The 5668-nt window shown below is 44.6% G+C and overlaps 1 pseudogene; it reads left to right on the top strand.

Moving 5' to 3' along the window:
- The first annotated feature begins 3180 nt into the window (after positions 1 to 3180).
- Positions 3181 to 5090, top strand: LOC114106277 (C2 domain-containing protein 2 pseudogene; annotated as a pseudogene).
- Positions 5091 to 5668: the final 578 nt, after the last annotated feature.

Below are 5668 nucleotides of genomic sequence, written 5' to 3'. Positions count from 1 at the left end.
ATAGCCTCTGGGGACTCACTGTGCAGAGAGGGAAGGCTCCAGAACAGCTGGCTGTATGCTCTAAAGGGTCCCCCAAGGCCTTGTGGTAAGAGAAATGCTGTAGGTACTCTGGTTTCCCCTTTTGTGTTCCAGAAGGGGTGTGCAGTGGTGTCTCTCTTGCCTCCCAGTGACTTCAACATTTTCCCCAGAGAATCCAGGTAGTGGTCTGGGGTCATTGGTTTGAAAGAGGACCCATTCTTAGCATTTTCTGTCCACATTTTTAATTCTGCTCTTTTGGTGATTAGCATCTCCAGCAGTTTCTGGATATGAGTTTCGATGAAAGAGAGGCCCCCAGCCTCTACTTGCTGGTATGTGAGGTCTCCCCAGAATTTGAGGTTTGGGCTATTTTATAAAATAAATGATAGACTATTTTGAAGTATAGTCCCCTCATTATGCTGTATAGTAAAAAACATTACTTTATCTATTTGGGTACCCATTAATTGATAAATTTTTTTTGATACTAGAGATTGAATCCAGGGATCTTAACCACTGAGCCAAATCTGCAGCTCTTTTCATTTATTTATTTTTCAGACAGATTCTCACTAAGATGCTCAGGACCTCACAAGTTGCTGAGACTGTCTTTGAACTTGTAAGATGCTCAGGACCTCACAAGTTGCTGAGACTGTCTTTGAACTTGTAACTCTAGTGTCTCAGCCTCCCAAGCTGCTGGGATTAAAGGTGAGTGCCACTGTACCTAGTGACAATTAATTTTTTTAAAAAATAATCTTAGAAGAAAAAGTGCCAAGAGTTTAAGATTTCAAACCAATTTGTACAATTATGTCAACTTAATTTTAACGCATTTCTTGATATTTTGCAAGGTGTGGGGTTCACTTTGGAACCTAGGGACATGCAGTTTGCTAAATCAGGACCAGATTTTAAGATGTGAAATTGGCATGCAATTTTAAAGGACTCGCGTGAGAGCTACCACTTACTTTTAGCATTTCTTTTTAGGAAAATGTTATAGTTTGCAGCTGGAATGTCCCTCAAAGACTCATGTGTTAGTTACTTTGTCCCCTGTTGATGCCACTGTTGGGAGGTGGTGGAGACTTTAGGAGGTTGGGCCCCCTCTTGGGGTGTGCCTTTGAAGTTTTATTTTGTCCCTGGTGCTTCTCTGTCACCCCTCTCTCCTGGCCATGAGGTGAACTGCTTTATTCTGCCATACCCTCTGACCATGATGTTTTGCCTCACCAGAGGCCCAGAACCAAGGGAGCCATGTGACTATAGATGAAAACCTCTGAAGTCATTAGCCCAAATCTTTTCTCCTCTAAGTTTTTCTCAAGTATTTATCACATCAACAGAAAGCTGAATAATGCAGGAAAAAAATGTGTTTGACATTTTGGATTATTGGGTGAGCTATGAGTTTAGAAATGTGAATTTCTAGATATATTATAAAGTTGATTTAAGTATTCACTATGTAATATTATGTACCATATCTAGCCTAGGAAATAAGATGGAGACTATGACAATTTTAATTCTTGAAATACTTCTAAAGGAAATTATTTTAAAAGAAAGACATTCTTTCCCTAAATTTTCAGTGGCAGTTTTTTTTCTACAATACTCACAATGATTCTGATAAAAACAAATGGAAGTGCTCATTTAAATATTAAAAGTTGATGTTGCCAGATAAAGATATAGGAATCGAAGCTTATATAAAAATGGGACAGCATAAAAGAGACCAAAACCAAACAAGCAAAGTAGGTTGATACACAGTTCACATATCCAGATTTATTCTGGATATTTTACATTTTTTCAGACCCTCAAACATTGCTAAGCAGAGGGTTTTTATAAACACAGCAACAGCATTATCCCAAAGTAGTGTGCTATAATTTTACACTATGGAGGTAGAATTATAGATTGGATATATTAGAGTTGGGATCTGGAATGTCCTACAAAGGTCCATGAAGTAAAGGCTTGGTTCCCAGGGTGGTGCTTTTGGGATCTGATGTATTCTGTAGGAGATTGGGGCCTAGTGGGAAGTCTTTAGGTTACCAGGGGTATCCTCTTAGGATTTTAAGACCCCATTCTCTGTCTCTCTTTTTCTTCCTGGCTTTGAGGCTAGTTGTTTTGCTTGGACAACCGTCTTTCCATGATCAGTTGCGTGCCATCAGACACCTAAAAACAATAGGTGTGATCAATCATGGATTCCAAAACTGTGAGCCAGAATATAACTTTTCTCTTTATTAGACTGATGCAGTCTCATTTGTTGATTCTTGTATTATTTCCTGAGAGAAGGCTGGAGTTCTATTCAGGAAGTCCTTGCCTGTTTCACTGTCTGAAAGTGTTTCCCCTGGGTTTTCTTCTAGTCTTTTCAAAGTTTCAGGTATTTATTAAGGTTTTTGATTCATTTTGAGTTGACAGAAGTGAGAGATAGGGATCTAGTTTCAATCTTCCACATATGGGTATTTAGTTTTCCTAGCATTGTTTGTTAAAGGGGCTGTCTTTTCTCCAGCACTTGGTTTTGTCAACTTTGTCAAAAATCAAATGGCTGTAGTTGTGTGGGTTCCTTTCTGTGCCATCTATTCCATTCCATTGTTCTACATGACTGCTTTTATGCTAGGACCATGCTGTTTTTGTTAATATGGCTCTGCAGGATATTTTGAAGTTGAGTATTGTGAAGTTTCCAGCATTGCTATGTTTATTCAGGATTATTTTTGCTATTCAGGGTCTTTTGTTCTTCCATTTGAGGATTTTTGTTTCGTAGTTCTATAAAGAATGTTGTTAGTTTGTTGGTGCTTTCATTGACTCTCTGCAATGAATGATTAATAACAACGATATTTTAGAAAATTCAATTTGTAAAACAATGAAGAGAGTCATACTAATCAGGCCCTCTGGCTGCTGGATCTGTTCCTGTGTTCCCTTTTGCCAGATGTGCCAGGCTCTGGTCACCTGGCTCCAGCCAGTTATTCGTTTCCTGTTCACCCTGCCTGGCCTCAGGCTTCCAGGGTCCACGCCTCATGGGACTTGGGGTGCCGCACTTATGCATCTTCTGGCAAGCCACCAGTGGATGTCCTGTGCTCATAGCCAGTAGGCTCTGTATCCTGGCATGGGGGCTGCTCCAGGAAGCTGGGGTGAGGTGGGCTGGGTATTTGCCAGAATAATCAGCTGGACTGGTGGCATAGTGAGGTCCAGTGGTTCTTGTTGATGTGGCTCTTCGTCAAGGCTCTGGTCATGGTGGGCATGTACCTGACAACAGTAGGCACTGGAAAGGGCCTGGCCCCCACTGCAGCAGTGAGCAGATCCCAAAGAGGAGCAGTGCCCAAAGTCCTATGTGTGCACTGCTTTCTTCTATCCTGAGGCTGAACAGCTTGTGGGACCAGTGGCAGGCAGCCTGGGTGATTGCCCTGAACCATGAGGCCAAAATGAGAAGGGGCCCCATGCAGCTGTCCTTCCAGCAAGATCAGTGGCCTCAGCTCTAGGAGCTGGCACAAGCATGGTTTAGTCAGCCCAGAATGTGGTGGCCTGTCACGTGGTGGCCTGTCACATGGTGAGCAAGACCTTTCAGTTCCTGGTCAGTGCAGTGCCCTCAGTGGTGGGCTTAGGATATTAGCTGCATGACATTCTCCCCTTGGTTCATCTACAGCTGGAGCTACACATGAAAGAAGAGAGAGAAGACATCCAGATTAGGTGGTCTTACATCCACATGCCGGAAGGAAGTAACCATAAAGATCCACCCCAGAGCATCAGGGAAGGCCCCGTGGGTGAGACAAATGCAATATCTGAAACCCTCAAGGATATTTTGAAGAACCTTGTGAGTTCTGCCTCTCTGTCCATGGTTCTGAGCACCAAGCCTATGGACATAAAAGAAGCTCAGAATCTACAGCACACTTCATCTAATGCTTAGGAATCCTGTCCCCCTAAACCTCCAAATGCTCATGAACTAAAAATCACTGGTAAAAACATCAGTGCCTTGCTCCTAACCAAGAACACTACTCACCTCACTTGGGAGGAAGAGTTCACCTTCAAGCTGAACATCAAGTCCAAGAAGTTACACCTGCAGATTACAGAGGTCTGGCAGTCCTCAGAAGGTATTCTAGCTATGACCACTGTTTCTCTTGACTTGTCAAAGAAGCAGCCTTCCAGGCTGCAGAACTTCCAGGCTGATCAGTGGGCCTGCCCTCAGCAGCTTGGCACTGGGCTCTGTCACTGCAGAGTTTTCTTACATAAAACCCAGTGAATTGAAATCCTCACAAACCCCTTCCCCTGTTGCTGCTGCCAAGATAGAAAAGGACTTCACAGTGATGCCTTGTGGGATTGTAGTCATTACTGTCACTGTTACTACGACATGGGATTCTTGGCTGATCTGAGTCTCCCCTGAAGATGCCCATCAAGGTGAAAGCCATCAAGAAGGACATCTCCACCCAGGCCAGGTGGTGCTCCTGTCAGCAAGACATTCTCTTCTTTAGATATGGAACTTCTGGTGTTTAACAGCTTCCATCAGGTTGCTGAAGTTGTCATCCAGTAGCCCACTAAATCTTCAAAGCTGAAACTCAAGTCTCCATGGAAGAAGAGCACTAACATCATTTCAGGGATCTCCAAGACCTCCCTCTCAGAACTGTGATTCCCTGATGTAGGACTATGCATCCTCCATGGACAGCACCCACCAGGACACCCCATCTACACCACCCAGTAGAAGATGAGCCATCCTAAGCCCCAGCTACCCTGGAGCCCCAGGAGAAGGAACAGGACCCCTGGGACTTGGAGAAGGATCCCCTGGTGGTAGCATTTGGCGGGTCAGCCCCACTTGAGCTTGATAGGGACATGCTATCTAATAGTTCCCCGAGTGTCTTAGAGCCAGGAGCTGCCAAGAAGCCCCAAGGAGGAATTTTAAGGAAGGGTGCCAAGCTGATTTTCCACCAATGGCACCTACAGAAAGACCTCAGCATGAGCCAGTCACACAAAGACTTCATGTTCCTGCAGCAACACAACATGAGGGCCCCTAAAAGAAAGGGGTAACTCTCACTTAGCTGCTGAACAAGAAGCTGCTGTCCAGGCATTGGGGCAAGACTGCCGTGAGCTCCATGAACAAGGCCCTGTTGGAGCCCTGCATGTAGGCCACTTGCCTCCTTCCCTGCAGCTGAAGGACAGGCTCCTGAGATAGCACCCTCACCAGGACAGAGCAGGAGTGCCAGCCACTGCCACATGCCCACTCCTCCAGCTTGATTTTCCCCAACAATCTAGTCTTTTGAAGGGAAAGAACAATCTGAGTCTCCAGCTGTGAGGCTTCCCCCAAAGAGAATTGAAAAAAGCCCAATTTGCCACCAGAATCCCAGTGGGACCTGCTGCCCCCACCTAAGCATTGAGGTAACAGGAGAAGAGTTTCTTGCAAGAGAAATAACATGCTCAGAGGGAGGGACAGCTGCGGATTCAATTTTGCCCACACAGCCCCTTAGCAGGGTGTGTTTGGGGCCCATGCCTGGACCATGTCATGGGGAGGTGTGCCCCTAAGGCTGTCACTGTGAACAGAATGGATGGGTCACCTTTCCTAATTTGCTACTTAGAATTAAAAACTATACCTGGCCCTGAGGACAGGGAGGTGGAATATGGGCAGGATTTTTGATAAAAGAAATTATCTTAACAACTGATGAAATTCTTTGGCAAATATAGGAAAGCATTTGCCTTTTCCTTTAGC

The sequence above is a fragment of the Marmota flaviventris genome, chromosome 16 (assembly GCF_047511675.1).
Source record: "Marmota flaviventris isolate mMarFla1 chromosome 16, mMarFla1.hap1, whole genome shotgun sequence".
Lineage (NCBI taxonomy): Eukaryota > Metazoa > Chordata > Mammalia > Rodentia > Sciuridae > Marmota > Marmota flaviventris.
This window is presented reverse-complemented; position numbering and strand designations above follow the sequence as displayed.